The sequence below is a fragment of the Ammospiza caudacuta genome, chromosome Z (assembly GCF_027887145.1).
Source record: "Ammospiza caudacuta isolate bAmmCau1 chromosome Z, bAmmCau1.pri, whole genome shotgun sequence".
Classification (NCBI taxonomy): domain Eukaryota; kingdom Metazoa; phylum Chordata; class Aves; order Passeriformes; family Passerellidae; genus Ammospiza; species Ammospiza caudacuta.
This window is the reverse complement of record NC_080632.1, coordinates 48,130,520-48,152,272: the sequence shown is the minus strand read 5'-3', so window position 1 is coordinate 48,152,272 and position 21,753 is coordinate 48,130,520. Positions and strand designations below refer to the sequence as shown.

The window sequence follows — 21,753 nt, the reverse complement described above, 5'->3', positions numbered from 1 at the left end:
TATGTAATATAAAGGAGTTTCAGTAAACAAACTGGAATTGCCTCTCATGATTCAACACAAGTGTAGCATAGACAACAGGTTGTTGTCCTTCAGAACAGGTTAGGGTGACTTAGCTTGATAGAGGAGCACATGATATGGGGGATGGTGATGGTAAACACTATTTAGTTTGATGAGCAGTAGTATTTGCACAACAGCAGTCTGGTAGGTGTTGGGATTTTATTTATAAGCATTGTTGTGAAGGCAAGAAATGAGGAAAATACGAAGGAATACACAGTGAATACATTTTATATATCTATGTGGGAATGTTGTCAAGAGTTGCTTTGAAAAATTGGTGAAGCTAGGTGTCTTGTTTGAAAAGACAGGTGTCTGCTAAGGAAGGCAGGAGTTTTCTTTGAAGTGGAAAATGTGAACCCCCTCCCTCCAAATTATTATAATTTTGAAATTAAGGGGCTCTCAGACAAAGATATGGGAATAGGAATAACAGTTCTTTATGAGGAAAACTAAAAAATACAAATGTAATAGTACAAACAAAAAAAAAAAACTACTGACAGAGCTAGAGTATGGCCTGACAGCCTCTAGACAGTTGGTAGCACTCCCATTCAATGGTGGCTGCAGTCCTCCTGCAGTGCCAGGTGCAGTTCTGTTGGAGCAGCAATCCTGTAGAAGGGTGGAGTTTTCCTCTGAAGGTGCTGTGGTGGTGTAGGTGGGTTTGATCTTCCTCTGGGAATGCAGTGGAGAAGAAAGCTGCTCCTCTGGGAATCCACTGGGAAAACGCTGCCTGTGGTGTTCCAAATCTCAGATTATATCCAGTTAGGAATGCTTGGCTCCTCCCCTGGGCAGAGCATCTCACAAGGGGATGATGTAATTTTATCAGTCTTGCAGTGACACTCAATGGCTCATTAACAGAAGGTATCTCCCCAGAGGGAGGATTGGTTGTGGGAGAGATAAAAAACCGTGCCAAATTAACAGAGGATCACTGCCCAACCTCTAACAGATGGGAAATAGAATACCCTCAGACCATACTTTACAACACAGGAGACTGGATAGATGGTAGTAGAAGCTAATTTTATTGATTGAGGAGTTTCCCTTTTGATTTTGAATGAGAAAATAGTTTGAAAAATAAGATAAATAAGCTGCTTATATCTTCAAAGGAAAAGTGGCAAAGTAGGAGTACTTAAACCAAAATATAGTTAAGCAGTGTCCCAGAAATTATTTTTTGCAGTAAGTACAATTTTTGGGAGATTAAGGTTTTGTTTTGGGTGTTTGGGGCTGGGGACAGATGTGACTACAGAGATTCAAAGGATGAAGAAGCAAGGAGAATTGTGGGTCAGAGTAATGGATATGGTACTGGTGATTTCCAGAAGTAAGCAAAGGACGTGATAAAAACATTGTTGCTGTTGGTTGAGTTTATGTTTGGTTTTATATGCATTGAATGTAAGTAGACAATCCCCAGCTGTGCTTATCATCTGGAAAATTCTTTAAGATGGAATCATGTCAGGGACACTAGTATTAGAAAGGCAGGGGAAGCAACTTGGGGTATGAAAAATAGGATATTGAAACAGAAGAAACAGCAGAAGACTGGAGAGGAATGTGCTGTCCTACAGCAGAAGTAATCACAATGGAAAGATAAGGAAGCAAGAGAGGTGACTCTTTAGGGGCTCTCACCATTATTGAGGACTTTGTCACTGGAAGGGTCACCTGTAGACCTGTACTAGGTCTCTGAGAAGTCTTGGACTGATAGATATTAGCAAGCCAACCCAGCTTTTCTTTTCCCTTTTTTATATTTTGATATTTCTCTTTTCCTTATTTTCCTTTTTATTCCCATACCTCTGAAACAGTCAAATTTTGACTTAGGCTCCTCATTTTCAAGCATGTGAACTGTAGTTTTCTTCACATGCATTGAAAGCAAACAGTAACCATAGGAGATAAAGATTTGGTATCTGTAGGGTGCGATGACCCAGGCATTTTTACATCCAGCAAGATTTAAGTTTAAGGCTCATTAGTCTTGAACTAGTGAGTAGGTGTTAGATAAATTGGTTAAGCTCTGTCTCTCAGTATTTGCTATTCTAGACTTAGATGCTGGCCTGCTAGTCTAATCAAAGCTGTTGAAAGTGTTTGTTTCTTTTTAAATTAGGTGCTAAAAACACTACTGCTATCTAACTGCTGATGCTCATTCTGGTCTCTGTTTTTATGTGCCATATTGTTAATGTTTATTCTCTGCCCAGTCTCTTACTATTGTTAACACCAGAAAAGATAAATTTCATGTGCATTATTTTTTGGATTTCTGTAATTTTATGGGAAAAGTGGACTATATGCATGGTCATAGAGCATATACATTAAAACTGTTGAGTAATTTTGTCCATCATTTTAAGTCTAACTTGTAAACTCTTAATGGTATTAAAAGGAAAGCTGGTATCTAAATTGAAATAAGTCCATTAATCTCACTGTTGATCCTCAGTACTGAGGTTTTTTCCGTACTAGAGAATGTGCTAGTGCTTTTTCAACTTTTAACGGAGCTGACTGGCATGTTAGGAATCAACCTGTTGGAAAGGGTTGATTTTATTCTCTTTTTTAGTTACTGTGTCTTATTGCTAGACAGAATATTGCATAGAGGTGTAATCTAATACAGTTTTTCTCCTACAAATTAGAATCCAATAATCTGTACATAAACAGGTGACTTGCTTTATTGCTAGGAAATCTTTAAATACAGACTTAATTGATTTGCCCAGATCTTGTACTAGCTCGTTGAAGATCTGGCAGATCCAGAAAAATATTAATTTTAGATTAAACAAATGTTAGGTTGTTTTGAAAGCTCATATCTGATTGTTTTTGTCTTTACTCAGCACTGAGAATGGACTGGTATCTAGAAGCCAGAAACCCCCAAGAACCTCCATTGTTTGGCTATCAGATCTAATAAGCATTTCACTTATTACTGGAAGACCTTTTGAACTGGAATGGGCAACTACAGCAAAAAGGATTTTGGAAGATGTATGGATATAATCTTCAAATGCATTTTAGGGCATGCATTTTGTTAGTGCTTCTATCAGTAGATGATACTGAAGACTGAACACAAACAGCCATTTCTGTTTGTGATGCTGTGTTGGTTTAAATTAAACTTAATAAAAAAGGTTAAGAACTGTGACAAAATAACCCTCACTGCAATCTTATTATTGGAGGAAATATAACAAACTCATATCCTGCTCCTTTCCAGAGACTGCCATCCACACATGATTTTTTTTTTTAAGTAAAAATTATGGATTTGTTTTTTCAGATTGAGAAGCTATGTCTGCATTGGTTACATCAAATTCAGTCTGCATGGTTTGTTTTTTTTTTTTTTTTTTAGACAGGAACAACTAGGACTATTTTCCAATCAATTAAATTCAGCATATTAATTTCCTTAAATTATATTGTGAGCTGGGGATTAATTACCTTGCAGCTCTGCAATTTCAAATAACAGATTTTTTTCATTACCTTAATAAGCTGTTTGCCTTTTAGTTCAGGTAGCTTATGGGCCTGGATTTTTTTGTGTGTTAGAGGAGGATTGTTATCCTGTTACGTAGCAAAAATCTGGGGGAATTCTGTAGCTTCTTTTCATCTGTGAAACAAATAATCCGTAACAGTATTTCAGATTATAAATTAGATGCAACAAAGGGGTTGGGGAGCTTTAAATTATATGATAAAAAGTTACAATTGTGCTCCATCATTGGTTCTCGGGCAGGTAGTGAGATCTGACAGCAAGCCAGGGCTTAGTGTTTAGAAATTGGCTCAAACCATGAGATTAGGCAGTAGCATTAGTCTTTTAGAGAGTAATATGATAATGTCACAGAGTTACAGATCATACCTCGGTGACAGATGATGCGTGCCTATGTGAAGTGTAGTAGGGTAAAAATACTTACTGATTTGATGTTTTATATGTTTATGTTTATATTTAGTCAGTAGCTGTTGTAGGTAGTTAAAAATTTAAAATCAATTCAAACAGAAAACACCAGCTTCCCGGAAGACACCTGTTCAATTGTCCAGAGTTTACAAAAAAGTTTTGATACTGGACATTTGCCTTCAGGGTATATCCCTACTTCAGATCAGTGTGGTTTTAAAAATTCATCTCTGATTCTTCATTGTTGCTGCTAAACTATTTATTGTTGTTTTCAATATGGAAATGTATTATTCCTCCTCGTATCTTTGTTATTGTTTATAGACAACACCAACTTTCAAGTTGGCATGTGCAATAATTGACAGTTGAAGCTGTAATAAGTATCTGATGGTTCTTTTTTTCTATTTAAACCCACTCAGACAAGCAATAACACAAAAATATTTTTGTTTCACTTCACATGTTAAGAGCACAGCTGAAGTTAATTTCCTTTGTGGCTATGAATATTTAGCAGCTTTGCAAGCATATTGTCGGATTGCTAATTGTATTTGTAATCCAACTGGCCAGTGATGTCACCTAATTCAATTTTGTAAAGCAGTGAGGAACAAAATAAATGCAGAAGGAAGTAAAAGGTTCATAATAGCAATTGTTAATTGGAAAGTTATGCCTCTACACATGTGGGGGGGAAATGGCATCTAAAAATAGCTTTAAGTGTTGCTTGACTAGCCTGCTCATGCTCACCTCTGCCCTGAAAGGAAAGAGAACTCAGGAATTAACATACCCTAATAATGACTTGGCTGGTAGTGTGAGATCTATAATTAAGTATATAATTATATACAACAGCAACTGTTTGCTGTTAGTTTCTTCTCTTTTTGAGACAATTTAAATATGAAATCTGCATTATGATATAAAATTATGTTTCTGAAGGATGTGAAATGTAAAAGATTAATCCAATTCCTAATATCAATTTCATAACTATTAAGACAAATTAGGTTTTATTACTTCTAAGAATTCAGTATTTTATGCACAATTTGATAATTTCTAGTATAAAGCCTCAGCTGTTTAAATTTTTTAAACTGTGTTGTACTATCTCCTGGACCAGCCAGTAGCCATGAAAGGCTACAGGCACAAGATGAATTCAAACATTTGATGCCACAAACATTCTCAGAATTGGTAAAATTTGTTGTCTGAATTCTGTCATGACCATCTATATTTTATTGGCTTGAAACAGCTCTAGGGATAGCACTTATTTGTGCATAAGTTGTCATAACTGGCAGAGTATCTGCCTGTGTATCAAATGTCTATCTGACTGCCTAGGTCTTAGATGGAGAGAAATATACCATCTTCATTGGTCTTACTCTTGGGGTGTAAGCAGTAGTGGTTCATCTACAGGGCTGAAACCTGAAAGTGTTGTCCAAGAGGATTTGAACCTTAGGTTGATTGTCGTTCAGGACAAGAATACACTGTCTGGGACAATCTTGGGTTCATTCAGATGGAGGACTTATCCTAGGAATTGTTTGATTAAGTTTGACATGTTTTTGGAGAATTGTGTATACAGGTTTTTATTCCCTGCGCTTTCTCTCATGCTTGCACACAGTTGCTTTAGTATCCAGATCACTTCTTTTTTCCTCATATTAAGTAGCAAATGTGTTATCTGTTAGTGAGCCATCCTCTTGAGGCAATATTTAGACAAGTGCTGTTTGCACACAGATGTGTGGGTGTTGGCTGCCACCAGCATTTTGTACATGCCCATGGTCTCTGTAAGACTTGGTGCCATACTTCTGAAGTACTGCACAATAAAATTAGCTATGTCCCTTCCTAAAGTATTTCAATATCTAATAAAAGATATGGGTGTGATGAAGTGAGGGAGGAAAAAGGGTTTATCTTATGAATGGCAGTAGGCAAAAAGAAATTAGGATCATGATAATAGCATAATACAAGTGAACCACCTACTTAATTTTGATCAAGTGTGTCTTTATAGAAACAGTGGTATACATTTGGGTGTTGTTTAGTGTGTGTATATGACTGAGTTTTGTGGTTTTAGTTATAAATATTACTACTGTTTCAATTGGGATATTCTGTTTTATGTATTCTTATTCTCTTAGTCACTTGTTTTCCAAATTTTCCACATTCCACATCTTTCCCCTCATCAGTCTCTCTTGTTCTACAGTGAAAAAAGGCTGAGTTTTGTCCACATTTGCTGTGGCTAACAACAATAGGACTGAAAAAACTTTGACCTTTTGGAGTGCTCGCTGTCTGGGATCCATGTGCTGATGGAAAACTAAAGAATGAAGGGGTGCAGGGTGAAAAGGAACAGGGCCACATAGGAACATAGGGTGAGGGCACCAGATCTAAATAGTTTCCTCTTGGATTTGCAGTCTGTCTTGTTATACTGAGTGCTTGTGTCACATTGTGGTGCTAATTGGCTTTCTGATGTCACAGAGATATGTTCAGTTCTCTCAAAAATTAATGTCAATTCTATAGTAGCAGTGGAAATCTTTGAAATGGCTGAAGCTTGTGTGAAAGTTGTAGCTTGAAAAAAAAAATTGTTTTTTCTTTTTAATTCCTATATTAAACCAGTTGGATTCTTTCTGTTACCACTCACAACAAAGCTTCTTCAGGGTTAACTGGACCTCAGTCTGTAGCTTGGCACACCTGCTCACTTTTAGTCACTGAGCTAGCACAACTGTCACTTTCAGAAAAATGGTTTGGTAAAGAATTGTAATGCTGCACAGGGTACAGGTTGTTGCTATTCTAAAATATGTTGGTTTTGTCCCTAAGAATGATCTGTGAGGACAAGATAAGTGATCTACAAAAACACCTCTGGTAGTTTTCTGTTGTGCGTGGGGGTTTTTTTGTTAGTTTTTTATTAAGGTCGGCTACTGCTATATTGTATACTTCAAAAAGAAGAATCAAGTTGTTATGAAGAGATCACTATACTTGTTCATTTTGTGTTAAGACAGGTCTATGTTAAATGAGTACAGTGTTTAAGGACACTGTGAATAGTAATGTTTTAAAGCCTTCCTAAAATTCTTACTTTTTAGCATTAGGTTGGGAGTTGAAAACCAGTGTTGTTTCTGTGTTTTCATTTCTGTCTTGGTTTCTTGTTACTTGAGCTAATGTGATGGCATCAAGTAACAGAAACAGTAGACATTAGTAATGCCTTAAGCAGAATGATTAGGAACAGGATACAGTAACAGTTTAATCCCCCTCACATTTACCATTCTGGAAAGCAACCTTCATTATAGATTTTAATAAATTGTAAGTCTGAAAACCAACCCTACTTTCCTGTAAAGCAGAATATATTGGTATAAGCTGTATTGGTTCTGCAAGGAGATTTACTTCATACCTTTTTTAATGCAGGCTGGAACATTTTATATTATGCATTCATGTATGATTGAATCATTATGTGATTATTCCGTTGCTTTTACAAGACTTGGAAAATGACTACCTAAGATAGTAATTACATTGACTAGACAATTTTGCTGGAGTCGAGGTGTAGACACATGTACCACCACAGTTAACAAAAGCCACTAAGTCTCAGCTTTCTCCCTTGGAAATGCTTGCAAATAATCCAGCTGATCTGCTTCCTTTTTTACAAACTGATATTGACCTTAACTCAAAAGTAGTTTGACTTTGCAGCATCTAATGTTGGCTTGCTCTGATGTGGTAGACTGGGTGGTAGGTTGGACCACGTGATCTGGAGAGGTGCCTAAGAACCTCCATCATTCTGCAGTTCTCAGTGCTTGGGAAACAAAGTAAAATAGTGCTATATTTTACTGCTTCTCTTGAGAATAATGGGGTTTAAAGGCAATTACAAGTCACAATATAATTCTTACCTGTAACAGCTATGCCTCCTGAGGGTGTTGTAGATCTAACTGTTTATGTTTAATAACAACATGGTATTTTGTTCTTTACGTTATTGAATAACTTTTCAGAGCATATGAGCTGAGGCTTATGCTTTGGGAAACAGGTGTCTTGATTAATAAATTATTTCTTTCAGTTTGATGAGATCCAAAACTCCTCCAATCTGGTGCATATGCGTTGTAGCATTTTTCCGGTGATGAGATCAAATGCTGACATATTGGTCATTTCTGCACTATCTGCTCTGCTATAAAAGGGAGTTTTGAACACCAGACAATTTTCGCAGGTCTAGGTATGTTTGTTTTATTGCAAAAACACAATTTGCACTCAGAATACTTAGATAAGGTTTTTGTAGCTATATCCACAGAGGTGGAAATGCTGCCTTTAAAAAAATTGAGGCCACAGGTGTAGTCTTCATTTATGACTTGGACACTCTCTTTGACTAGCTTTCCCAAGGAAAAGTAGTCAACCACAAAATCCATCAGCTCTGATTTATTTGTGTGTGCACAGATATGAATGTGTTTCCTTAACTGTCTTGTGCAAAAGTGCCATTGTGATACGGAAAATAACAAAATTTCACTTTATTGCACTCTAGGCAGTCCATTAAGTTTTAAGATAATTAAAAAGACCTCTATTAGAACTGTAGATGATCTGGCAGATCAGTGAAACTCTTTAAATTAAGATATAAGTAATACAGCAAGTTAGCCAGTCCAGGAACCTGTCATGCTTTTGCAATCCATATGTTGATAAGCATACCCTTAGCCCTTGGCAGAACACTTTTGAACTGCATGTCCCCTGCAGTACACCAGCAGGTTATTTTGGGGCATTCTGGAAGCAAATGTGAACCTTTGTGTGCCTGCTTAGAATGTGCTACCAGCTGTCCTCTTCCTGCATTAAAGGATTCTGGTTGTCAGCAGCTCTGACAGCATTAGTACTAGGAGGTAACAAATCCTCAAGCAGGTCAGTCTCATGCTGCTTGAGGTAATGTTTTGTTATTAAAGTCTTAGACTTGACCACCCCAAATCAATAGATAGTTGCTTCACTCTGTCTTTGTTTCAGATACTGAAACAGCAAGAAACAGTGGGATAGGATGACAGCATCTGCTTCCAGGAAAAGCAAGATGAATTTGTTTTTTGAGAGTGTTCTCTGGGTCCTTTGTGTCTCCTTGGTTCTTCTCTCTTATCCATCCTTGTTCCCCTGTCTGGGAATCTGAGATGGACTACACTGTCTGTGGTCTACAGGCCTTTCTACTTTGTGCAAAATATGTTTAATTTCAAAAGATATACTGTCTAGAGATCAATATTTTCTCAGCTGTGTTTATCTTTTGTTGCCTCAATCAAAATCGTATGTTGTTTTGTTTGTTCAAGCTAGCTCACTGTAAGGCACACATTTCCCTCCAATGTGGCAGATTGTGAATTAGAATCTTGCAAGTAAACACTGACAGTAAAACTTATTTATTATCATTGCATATGAAATGATTATACTCATCTTCATGTACTCCCCTGACACTTAAAAAAAAATAAATCTGGTTATGGGTATCCTTTGGCAGGCAAAGTCTTCTTGTACCTGGTATCTTGGTGTCTTCAGTGATACCAATGGTGAATACAGTTGCTCTTTCTCAGTCTTTGGAATGCTTCATCTTCCTCATCCCCATTTCAAAGAGCAAAAAACCAACTGATCTCCTTGCCCTAAAGTTATTTTTGGTTTACTAGACTGATTTTAGTGGATCACTATGGGATCTCTTTCTGCTTAATATGAGTCTCTAGTATGGATGATTTTGATCACTCTAAAGTCTCTTTAGCTAAATATACTTTCCTGCTGAATATGAATGGATGGTTAAGGACAAGCACAGATAATCTGGATTCTGCAATACTCTCCTGGAATTATTTAAAGAAATATTTTGCTGGTTTTACTGTTTTCAGTATTTAAAATAGAGGATGGTAATTAAGGGGTAAAGACTGCCTGAAATGCCTCTGAAGCAAGCAGTTTTTAAGATACTTATTTGTCACATGACGCAAAGCACCAGGACTCCATCAGAAGGCTGTATAGATCTATTTATTAAAGCAACATACTGCCTTTATAATTTTACAAGATGATTACATTTGCTTAACAAACACATAAACTGCCCATTGGTCATGAAAAAGAAACAAAACTCTCTCAATAGGTGAAAAGGAGCCATGTCACTCTGTGAGCCAACTGAAGTCCATGTCTTTTGACTTTCTCTCTTTCTTCACATTGTCATGGTGATAGCCTTGGTACTTTTCTTGAGAGAGATACTAGGCTTTCCTTATCTTGAGGAAGCCTTCACTGGCACACTTATTTCCAATCCTTGCTGAAATGAGGAGGGTGTTGTGGTTTATCTACTCTCTCTCTCTGTCTCTTGCGCTCTCTCTCTTTTTTATTTTTTTAAATTTTTTTTTCTTTTTTAAAATTTTTTCTTCTTTTTTTTCCTTTTTCCTTTTTTTTCTTTTTTCCTTTTTTCTTTTTTTAAATTTTTTTTTCTTTTTTTTCTTTTTTTTTCTTTTTTTTCTTTTGTTGTTATTGTTGTTGTTTGGTTTTTATTTTGGGCATTTGTTTCTTGGTTTGGTTTTGTTTTTATTTTTGTTTCCTTAAACAGTTTGGGGAAAGTAAAAACTGCTTGGGCCTCATTCATTGCACTGAAGTATAACCCTATATCCTCATCTATTGTATGAAAGTTTGCTACATGTTCTGGGTACATCAGTATTCTTTCCAAGTTGACCTCCAAAACCAATTGAAAGAATTGAGGGTCTGAAATGAACTGTAGCCCCATTGTAGACGGCAGCCACATTTGTCAGACATGACTTCCCCTTAGTGAAGACATGGTGGATGTCACAAATCACCTCCTTGTTTTCAGTGTGCCTTAACAGAGTTTTCAGGAGGGTCTGCTCAATGATCTTTATGAGCAGTGAGGTGAGACTTGACTGACTTGTAAATTCTATGGGGTTTTATTTTCCTTTAAAAAAAATGTGGTTTTATGTCCTTTTCCCAGTCATTAGAACCTCCACAGCTTCTCAAGTAGGATAGCTAGTGGCTTACCTACTTCCTTTCTCAATTCCTTCAGGATCTGTGGATGCACCTCATCAGGTCCCATGGACTTGTGAACCGTCATGTTCACTTAGATGGTCAAAAACCAGATCTTCTTCTATAAGAACTAGCAGATAGCTAGTTCTTCATTCTTCCAGTCCCTGCCTTTGTTTTCTGCAGCTCTGGTGAAGTGCCTGGAGAACTTGCTGGTGAAGGCTGAGACAAAAAAAATGTAATTGAGTGCTTTGACCTTCTCCATGTCATTGGTAACCAGTTCTCCCATTTCCTTTGGAGGGGAGCCACATTTTCATAGTCTTCCTTCTATCACCCATAGAAGGAAAAAATAAAATTAATAGAAATCCTAGCATGCCTATAGAAATAATAGAAATCACCTTTCTTCTCTAAGGAAGAAACTGTAAAGATCATTGAGTTCACACCTTCCTTCTCTGGACACTTCCAAGGATGGGGCATCCACAACTTCTCTGTGCGGTCTGTTCTAGTGCTTCCTCACCCTCATGGTAAAGAGTTTCTTGTACTGGACACAGTACTTCTGTGGGGTGTTACAAGGGCAGAAGATAGGGGTGGAATCACCTCCTTCCGCTGCTGTTTTGATACAGACCAGAATACAGTTGGCTTTCTGGGCTGTGAGCACACACTTTCTGGGCTGTGAGCACATCTGGACACACTGTGAGCACACACTGTTGTCCAGATTTTTATCCAGGAGAACCGTAAAGTCCTTCTTGACAGGGCTGCTCTCACTGAATTTGCCTCGCAGTCTGTGTTTATGTCTGGGATTGCCCCTACCCAAGTGCAGCAGCTTGCATTTGGCTTGTTGAACTTGGAGGTTCTCATGGATCTGCCTCTGAAGTTTATATGATTCCTTCTGTATGGCAAAGAAGATATCTTGTGGAAGCTTTTCTAGCTGCCCTTGATGCCCCTGGTGAGATTTAATTTTACCAGTGCTTTAGTTTTCCTAACCTGATCCCTGACTGCTCAGACAGTCTTTCACTATTTTATTTTGGCTATCTGACCTTGTTCTCGCCCTATGTAGGCTAAAGCCAGTGGTAAGTTGGAAATGAAATACTTGGTGAAATTAGAAATACTTGTCCACTTAGTTGTGAGCAACCCCTGGAGTGCAGTGATTGGAATGGCTGCTCTGGGTCAGACCAGCTGGCAAGCATTTCTAGTAGCATTTGGGTTTTAATCAAGGAAGAGTACAAACAGGGCATATACATTAAATAGTTCCTCCAAGTACTCTCTTCATAAAACAGAGTGCTAGAGTTTTTTGGTTAGGGAAACGTATTGAGACTCAGTCTGATGTGATTGATATAGTTTCCTAGAGTATGGTTAAATAAGATTTCATTAGATATTTTTACCTTGAGAGTAAGTAACTGCTAGTCATCTGAAGCGTCTGTTACCACTTCTGCAAAACAACTAAAAAAGTGATGAACTGAACTAGCTGAGGTCTTTGTGATGTTGCACCCTTAGGGGGAAGGGAGCACCCAAGATTTGTAGATACTCATTGGTTGAAAGGAATGAGAAGTCAGATGATCCACAAAAGCTTATAAAGTTTTATTAGTAAATTACACACTTGGCTTGGAAATTGGTATTTTAGTACAATGGCCTCTAACATGACCCTGGATTTTGGATAAAGGGGTAGGGTGTAAGGGAAGAGAGAGAGATGAATTTAAGAGGGGGAGAAAGGAAGGAAAGAAGGAAAGAGATTACCAGTCCTGCCTGCAGCATCAATTCAGCTGATGAGGGCCACTTCCTCGGTTTAGATCAGAGTACCTATTAGTAGATAAGCTTTCCCTGCCCTGGGGATATGTCACACTTTCTATGCAAATTACTTACGACTCACAGTCCATTCTTCCAGATCCTTGTGGAAATGGGTCAGAGGGCTTTGGGTCAGAGATGGTCTTGTTCCCCCCATAGAGTTCATGCCTGCTTCTCCACCCCATTTCTCTGTTTGTGCTGTGCTGAGCTGTGCTTATCTCCAGGAGGTAGATCAGAGACTTTTGTCCCAGAGGAGTGCTGTTCTACCTCCATGTCCAGTCACATCTTGTTCTTTCTCACAGCATGTTATTGCCAGCAGTCCTTGGCTGGTGCCACAGCCACTCTGCTATTGGTGTTTGTGACAAACACATTAGCCCCTTGTCTCTAGATTTCTGCTGTTCTGGTGCATGGCTACTTTGAGCTCCTCCTAATATCCCACTTTATTTTCTTAGAGAAGTTGTTTAGTGCAAACTGTGTGGTGATAGGAGGGTTTCTGCTATTGGAAACTCATTGATGCTTACAGCTGTAGCTACAGCACATCCTGAGCTGTCATCTTTTGATTGAGGCTTAAGGTTATGTGACTCAGTGTCACAGTTTCAAGTGACATTACGTTTGCACTAAGTTCATTGCTTTTGTTTGATTTTGTAACTGATGTCTCTTGTTCAGAGACTTGTGCAGCTTCTAAATCATTATAAAGCAGCATGACGTGAAATATCCGGGTAGCCTCATGTATTCTTCCCCTCATACACACACACTTGCTCTATTATTGCCTCTGGATGTTTGGGATCGGATGAGTTCCTTCTGCTTGGGTTGGAAGCCTGCAAACAGTTTAAACTGTAATGACTGCCTACCACTGGATTTTATTCTTGTAGACATTTCAATAGATGCAGCCAAACAGGTGTCAGGAAATGATGCAAGAGTAATCTCTTTTTGTTTATTGTTTTTGTGATGATTATAGGGCTTGCTATTTCTTTGATAATTATTCTACTGTGAATACTTTGCCTGCAGACTCTTGACCTTAAGTCTTTATCTGTCAGAGGCGTAATCAGCTGACTGTCTCTTTGTCAGATCCAGCTCTGCACTATTGTGTTCTCTGGATGAATTCTGCTTATTCTAGCACAACTGTTGCAGACCTGCATTTCTTCTGGTCGGGAACTTGTGTACAGTGCCTCTGAAATAGCTTTTGTAAAGATCACAGTAGGAGCAAAGTGGTGTGGGAAAGGAAAGAAGCATGCAGCCATGGCAATTTAACTGACTCTTCTAAGAGCCCAAATTTCAGAATCTGGTTTGATCATTGATGTCTTTCTTGATCTTTTTAATTGTCTTGAGTGGTTCTGCTTTGCATTTCTGAAACTGGTTAAACTAATAGAAATTTTTTTTCAGTAGGAGGCTTGAAAGGCTTGTGGCTTTAATATTACTTTTATCCTTTGCTATTTGCATGTCTTGGATGCCCTTCTATTGAAAATAAATGTATAGATGTGTGCAGTGTAGTGTATTGGAGTTCGTTTGGTATGAATGCAGAAGCTGACACCAGTGACTCCCAAAGGAGGAATAGGACATGTGATATGCAAAATTTGACTGTAGTACAGTCTTTTTGTGGAAGTCCTGACTTCTGTGGGAGTTCATTGATCTGTTTCTTACCCCAAAACAAGGAACTTGCTTTTTTCCTGGAAAAAGTTAATTTTAAATCTCTTTCAGGATCTATTTATTTCATGGTGGCATTATTCTGCTTTTACTGGAAAGAAATGAAATATGGTTCCATTTATAGGCAAATCCTTTGAATTTGAAGCTACTAACTGGGATCCTCACAACTTAAATTCTTTTCTAGATACTGAGAATTTGACAGATTATACTCTGCTTGACTTAGCTTCTTATCTGCTCTACATGATTTTGTGTTTGGTTAGATGATCTGTCTGACCAGAGTTGACATTTAATGTCTCTGAAGATATGTTCTACTTCTGCCTTTGTTGGAAGCAAAATTAATCCTTCCCATCACTCCAGCCAACTAATTTTGTGTGTGTTCAGTCAAAAACACTCCATGCTTTCATTTGTTTTCAATTGTTCTATGCCAGTGAAGTTAGCATCAGATCTGTTATGCCTTATGTTGCAACTTTCTAAAAATTCCTGAAGTTAACATGCGAAAATGTACTCTTCATCTTTGGTTAATTTTTGATGTATTTTTAAATTGAATTCTTCAGAACTGTGTGCAAGAGAAATCTGTATGAAACATAATATTTTAATATAGTAACTATAAAAGGAGTAAAAATGAAACGACTTTGTAGACAGAGTGCATTAAAATAAAAACAGGGTAAAAACCAATGTTTTGTACACACAAGAATGATCCCCATTAAAAGAATACATGCAGTTTTCCTGTCTTGGAAGTCTTTCAAGTACTCTGAAATATTCAAGCTGTTGTTCATACACATGTAAAGCTTTTCTTTTAACAAAACCAAAACTCTGAAAGCCAAAAATATATCTAATACAATACAATAAAATACTAGTTTGTTCTTATCTAGTAGTGATAGGGTTTACTAAAATTTGTCCCTTTGTCTTAAACAGAATGTTGACTTTGGAAGCTCAGGGAAGAAGCAGCAGGGAGAAGAAAGTAACACAGTGGTAAGTACATTATTTTTCTTTCCTCTGGACCAACTGCCTAATGTGTTAAAATAGAAATCCTCTTATTTATTCATATTTTGTTATAAATGCCTTCAAAGCACTTGAGTTTTATTCTGCATCACATCTCATGTTACTATGAAAGCTGGTTTTTAAGCTCTGAATATCTGTTGAAGACCCAAGTAAATTATATTTATTTACATGAAAGGGAAATATATGAAAAAGGAAAATAATTCTGTTTTAAAGCTTAGTGTCCATTAAGTGGACACAAGCTTTTGGCTTGAGAACTTTAGAATACTGAGTTTTGTAATTTTCTTTTTCAGTTCTTAGAAATGATAAGTATATTTATTTGGAAAACTTGGACAAAAGGTACTTGAAAAAATGCTAGAAATTTTTGTTGTGCCTCCTACCATCATTTTTGGTTTGCTGCTCTAAAGCCTAGACATACATCACATCATACACTTTGTCTCTTACTGGTGTGTTGACATTTTTTAGCTAGAGAGCATATATAAAAATGGGAAAAGTGTTAACAAGGCAAAGTTTGATTTGCTTTCAAAGATCTATGGAAAAGCAACACATGTTCAGAATCAGCTTTTTTCTTTATTAAATGATGCCAATGCAGATGGCACTAACTTGCTTTTGCCTCATAGTGTAAGGGTTTGTAGAGGCAAGTATTTTCTATTAATAAAAAGAGTGCCCAGTAGAGTATTTATTTGTCAGAAGGTCTGTATGAATTTCTGTAGAGGAACTGTTACTGACTAGTCCCCCTTCTGCCCCAGAAAAAAAACCCCAACAACATATGACAGCAGCTTCCATCTGCTCTGATTTTATTAATAGCATTTCTCAGATTGTGGAAATGCTAATAAATATTGATTCCCCAATTACTTTAGTTTTGAGGCTATAAAATACTGGTTCAAAGGATAGAAAATCTTCTGCATATTTTATCTGGCATTTCTATAAACAGCATATGCTTTAGTAGAGAGAAGCATGTGCACATGCTTGTGTTTTCTAACCTTTTGTGTAGCCTACAATGCTGTAAGTTTTGTGTGCTTTGGCATTCTCGGCTGAGCTAATAATCCGTGCTGTTGCTGCAGTGCCTCAGCTGTGCTTGCGGCACCCTAAGGTTTGCTGCTTCTTATGGGCAAATGACTAGCACTGCCTCCTGCCTTCACTTCCGCTGTGCTCGTTTGTCTCTTTTGACTGTGGTGGTATAACTAGAGGAATTAAGACAGTATCTCTTCCTTTCTGCTGGAATAGATGTTGCCTGTATACGAAAAAATATTTTCTCATACAGTAGTAATCCCTCAAAAAACTAAACCTGAAGCATAAGCTGTTTATTATGGTTTTTTAGCTGTGCCAGAAGCTTCCCATCCTTTAGTCTGGTTGCTTTGTTTATTTAATTTTCATTGTTTTCTTTGTATAGAAAGTCAGGAATTTGTTTCCATGGATCTTTTTCATAATAGCAGTGAAAGAAAATGAGGTTATTTGATGTAGAAATTAGTGGGTTCGGAAAGCAAAGCAGTTCTGAAGTAGCTTAGTTCCAGTTAGCTGTACCAAATAGCTGTGATTACTAGCTACATGGTAGCTATGATTATTTCAACTGCATATTTTAAAAAAAGACGTGGCTGGTGGGGGATGGAGTGCACTTCAATATCCTGTTGGGATAAATATTTCATATTTCTGGCTATATATTAACTTAAAAATGAGAGAAATTAAATCCAAACTGTGTCAGTTCAGTAATGTAAAGGAATTTTTTAGCCATCTGAAAACATCAGTGTCATGCTTTTAAAGAAGCTTGGGTTGTTGCGTATTCCGTGAAGATTTGTGGAACCGCTGCAGTTTCCTTCAGGCTTCAGTTTGCTGTTGTAAAAATCACTGCTTTTATATGGTGTTTTTTTTTTTTTTTTATCTAAGGAAGAGAAGTGGATGAGATTCAAATGCAGTAGTTTTAAAAATCAATTTATTCCTCCCTCTTAAGGTTTTCTTCGTAACACGACAAATACACACCCAAAGAATATGCAATCAAGTGAAACATCAGAAATGAAGCTCAGATCTAATGCTAATCTCAGCAGTGTTGTTAATGGTATCCAATTAGAAACCATTCTTTAGAGGAAGTGTTACATTGGCACTTATTTGGATAGATTTACTGTCCAGATGGAAGTTATTTTCTAGGGCTGTCTCAGAAAAATAGCAAAAGAAAATGTGTGAGAACATACTTGCAGCTACTGTGCTGCAATTGTGTTATGACAGTGTGTGTGTTGCTGTGTATTGTTAAGTAGTGTTATTATGAAAAGTCAGTATAAATACTTTTTAAAAAAAGTAACAAGTACAGCTGCTTGGTTATCTGAACATTTTAAAATTTAGTTTTTTCCAGTAAACTTAATCTGTAGTTTTTCTCTCTCCCTTTTTTGTGAGGATATTGCTATGAAAGATCTTGCCTTAAATTCACAGAATTGCAGAAGGGTTACAGTTACAAGAAACCCCTGGAGATCATCTCAACCAAGGCAGGGTCACCTAGAGTAGTTTAAAAAGGAACAGGTCTGTCTGAGTTTTGAATGTCTTCACAGAGGGAGACTCCATGACCTCCTTGGGCAGCCTGTTTTAGTGCTCTGCCACCCTCAACATAAAGAATTTCTTCCTCATCTTGAGCGGAAATTTCTTATGTTTTAGTTTATTGCCATTACTTCTTGTCCAGTATCTGGGCACCACTGAGAAGTCTGGCACCATCCTCTTGGCACTCACCTGTGAGATATTTATATGCATTGATGAGATCCCCTCTGAGTCTTCTCCTCTCTAGACTAAACAGGCCCAGCTCTCTCAGTCTCTCCTCGTTAAGAGAGGTGCTCCAGACCCCTCATCATCTTTGTGCCCCTTCAATGGACCCTCTCCAGGAGCTCCTTGTCTCTCTGGTACTGAGGAGCCCAGAGCTGGACACAGCACTCCAGATGTGGCCTCACCAGGGCCCAGTAGACAGGGAGGATCAGCTCCCTTGACCTGCTGGCCAGGCTCTTCCCAGTGCAGCCCAGGATCCCACTGGGCCTCCTGGCCACAGGGACACACTGCTGGCTCATTGTCACCTTGTGGTCCACCAAGACTCCCAGGTCCTTCTCTGCAGAGCTGCTCTTCAGTGGGGCAGCCCCAGCCTGTGCTGCTCCTTGGGGTTATTCCTCCCCAGCTGCAGGACCCTGCACTTGCCCTTGTTGAACCTCGTTAGGTTCTCCCTGTCCAACTCTCCAGCCCAGCCAGGCCCAGCCCAAAGGCAGCAGAGCCTTCAGGTGTATCAGCCATCCCCAGTTTGGATCAGCAGCAAACCTGCTGAGGGTACCTTGGATCCCTTCACCCAGGCCAGTGATAAACAAGCTGAGTGAGACTGGGCCCAGTATTGATGCCTGGGGAACACCACTGACTACAGGCCTCCAACTGGATTCTGCTGCCCTGATCCTGACCCTGTGAGCTCTGCCATTCAGCCAGTCCTTGGTCCACCCCACTGCCATTTATCTAAACCATGATTCCTGTGCTTACCTATGAGGATGTTATGGGAGATGGTGTCCAAAGCCTTGCTGAAGTGGAGGCAGACAACAACCACTGCTCTCCCCTCACCTAGCCATCCTGCCCTGCCATCACAGGAGGCTGTCAGACTGGTCAAGCATGATTTCCCCCTAGGAAATTCCTGCTGACTGCTCCTGATGACCTTCTTTTCTGCTGCACGCTTGGTGCTGACCTCCAGAATGTTCTGTTCCGTCACCTTTCCAGGGCTGGAGGTGAGGTTGACTGGCCAGTAGTTTCCAGGGTCCTTCATCCTATTTCTGAAGACGAGACTAACTTTGTCCTTTGTCTAATCACTGGGCACTTCAAAGATGATGGAGAGTGGCTTAGCAACATCATCTACTTGCTCCCTCAGCACCTGTGTGTACATCCCATCAAGGCCCATGGATTTATGAATGTTAAGCTTATCTAGTTAAAGCCTCAATTACCAGGGGTAGATCCTCCGTTCTCCAGCCTTCCTCTCCTTCCCCCAAGGTCTGGGATTCCTGAGGGCTGGCCTCAGCAGTTAACACTGAAGGAAAGAAGGCATTCAGTAATTCTGCCTTCTCTCTGTCTTCCTTCACTGAGACAACTACCTGATTCAGCAGTTTCCCTAGTATTCCTTTTGCTGATGATCTACTTGTAGAAGCCTTGCTTGTTGTCCTGGATATTCTTTTACAGACTCAAGTGGAAGTGGGTTTTGGCCTTCCTTGTCACCTCCTTGCATTCTGTGACAATGTTTCCGTCATCCTAACGTGTGGCCTGTCCCTTTTTCCACATTCCATAACTTTCATTTTTCTATTCAAGATTTGTCAGAAACTCCCTGCTCATCCATAAGGGGTTCCTGCCCCCTTTGCTTAATTTCTGGTTCATGGGAATGCACTGGTCTTGAGCGTGGAGGAAATAAATGATGCTTGAATATTGACCAGCTTTCTTAGACCTCCTTCTTCTCTAGAGCCCTAACCCATGAGATTCTGCTAAGCAGGTCTTTGAAGAGGCTGAAGTTACCTTTCTGAATGTTCAGGGTTCTGGTCCTGATTGCTGTTTTACCTCCTGTACACAGGATCTTGAGTTCCACCATCTCATGGTTGCTACAAGAAGGCAGCCCCCAACTTTCACATTCTCAGTCCTTCTTGGCTTGTTTTACAAGGTCCAACAACACACCTTTCCTTGTTGGCTCTCTTTTGACTTAGGTCAAAAAGTTACCATCAATGACCTGCAGGAACTTCTTGCATGTGTGCTGGGTCATGTTGTCTCTCCCCCAAAAATACTAGGGTTATTGAATTGCAGATCTGTACTCCCATATACATCTGATTTACTGATGTCTTGGTCTGGGCTCATAAGGATATTGACTATTACTGCATTTCAGTTAGAGGCTGCACTTGAAATAGAATATTTTATTACATAGGTTATTTGCCAGAGATTTTCTTCTTTTCAGTTTAAAAATAATACTTTTGTTCTATTTTGACAGAGTCATTCTGGTTTTGTCATTGTTAAGCTTTTGCCATGATAAGGCTGTTAAGTACTGCTGACTGCTTTATTGCAGAAAATAAATATAACTAATTATTCTAAAGAGTTCTTTTGATGTGCTTAGGGTGGATTTTACTTGTCAAAATTAACTCATGAGGTTTGTTTTAGTGTAAGCAGTTCAGATTAACTTTTCAGCTAAAAAGTATCTGTTGCAGACATCTTTTCTTTAAAAATCTTTCTTAAGATTTTTCTTCCTGAGAAGCTGAGAGGCTTCAGGAACAAATTATAAACAATGGTTATCTGCTGCTGTGGAATGCAACAGGTGCATCTGTGATTGGCCCATCTTGGATGTTTACAATTAATGGCCAATCACAGCCCAGTTAGCTTGGACTCTGTCCGAGACACAGACCCTTGTTATTCATTCCATTCTATTCTTAGCTTAGCTAGCCTTCTGAGATGAAACTTTTCCTTCTATTCTTTTGAGTATAGTTACAATATTTTATATATATATATATATATATATATATATATACATATATATATATATAAATAATAAATCATGCCTTCTGAAACATGGAGTCAACATTCTTGTCTCTTCCCTCACCTGAAAACCCCTGTGAACACCGTCACAAGTATCTATCTGCTAGAACACATAGTTAGTTAGATATCCTTTATTCCAGTAAAACAGGAAAATGCTATTGTTGCATAAAGAAAATGTTACTGATCCAGGTAACAGCATTGTAACTGTAACAAGTAAGATTTTATACTATGTTTTGATGAGAAGCTTCACATTCTAATTGTGTAAAGGATTTCCGACTATTTTAAATCAAAGCAAAATAGAAATGGCAAATTGAAATTTGTTTAGAATTTATTTATAGAATGCAAAAAAGAGATAATTTAAGCAAATTTCTCCAGAATTCATGTCTGACATTGCTTTTCTTGCCAATTAACTGATATTGTCTTGCTGCCCTGGCCCTTGGAGATGGGTGAATGGTTTTGGGTGGTTTATTTTGGTTATTTTAATGTATAGAGGCACTGAGAACTTGCAAAGTAGTTAACCCCAAGAAAAATTTTGAACTTGGTATTTATTAAGTTAGGAGTGGAGAATGGCTGGGTTTGGTTGCATTCTGGTATGCTGGATCATCAAAAAGAAAACTGATTTCTGTGTTCTCTGTTCCCTTAGTTTTCTCAAAAAAATTTAACAAGCATCCTTAATATGTTTTTATTTAACAATTGGCCATTCACTGTATTTACTAACATGTTCTTCCTCCTGTTGTTACCATTCACTATTGTTGTTTCAAGGGTAGTGGCTTTTATTTCTTTTTTTCTGAATGCTGTCTATGAGCAAGCACAGTGTGTTTTTTGATGTTCCTTGCCTGCATGAGAACACATAGCCATGGATGCAGTTGAGCGTTGATTTTATGCCAGAACTGGGCAGCCTCAGATTATAGCTTCATATTAAAATGGTGTCCATTTTATTTCCACCCACTTGTTCTTTCTCCAGAGTGCAGTACTTTGGTTCATTTGTTTGTACTGGTATGTTTGCCAGTCTCATTCAGTGAAATGTATGACATAACCAGAGCAGTTTGGGG

The 21,753-nt window shown here is 38.4% G+C and overlaps 1 protein-coding gene across 2 annotated transcripts in view; it reads left to right on the top strand.

The window, feature by feature from the left end:
- ERBIN (erbb2 interacting protein) overlaps positions 1-21,753 on the top strand; it is a 118,104-nt gene that overhangs the window by 26,660 nt on the left and 69,691 nt on the right. For both annotated transcript variants that reach the window (XM_058824351.1, XM_058824350.1), the window contains exon 3: positions 15,113-15,169. The gene's annotated coding sequence lies outside the window, so the exon portion shown is untranslated. The remainder of the gene's footprint in view (positions 1-15,112; positions 15,170-21,753) is intronic.